The sequence below is a fragment of the Penaeus monodon genome, chromosome 25, assembly GCF_015228065.2.
Source record: "Penaeus monodon isolate SGIC_2016 chromosome 25, NSTDA_Pmon_1, whole genome shotgun sequence".
NCBI classification, from domain to species: domain Eukaryota; kingdom Metazoa; phylum Arthropoda; class Malacostraca; order Decapoda; family Penaeidae; genus Penaeus; species Penaeus monodon.
The window spans coordinates 38,406,588-38,406,925 of record NC_051410.1 but is presented as its reverse complement, the minus strand read 5'-3'; positions in this window follow the sequence as shown (position 1 = coordinate 38,406,925).

Below are 338 nucleotides of genomic sequence, written 5' to 3'. Positions count from 1 at the left end.
GGAAAACGAGAGTTCAAAAGTATGAAGCCAAAGTTTCCAAGCATATAAATCAAAGAAAACGAAAGCGGCCATTTTAAGGAGAAAAAGAAGAAAGAAAAAAAAGAAAAAGAAAAAAAATAAATAAAAAGAACAAGAAGAAAAAAGAGAGTAAAAAAGAAACGAGGCGGGCGCAAGACGAGCAGCGGGAAACAGCGTCGGGAACAGCCAGCGAATGTGTGTGTGTGTGCGCGCGGGTTGGTAAATCCCCAGTTGATAGGTCGTGCGGCGTCGGCCTGGGTAACAACCGCGGCAGTGAGGCTGTGAGCTTAATTCTGCGTGCCCTCTGCTTACCAACTCAT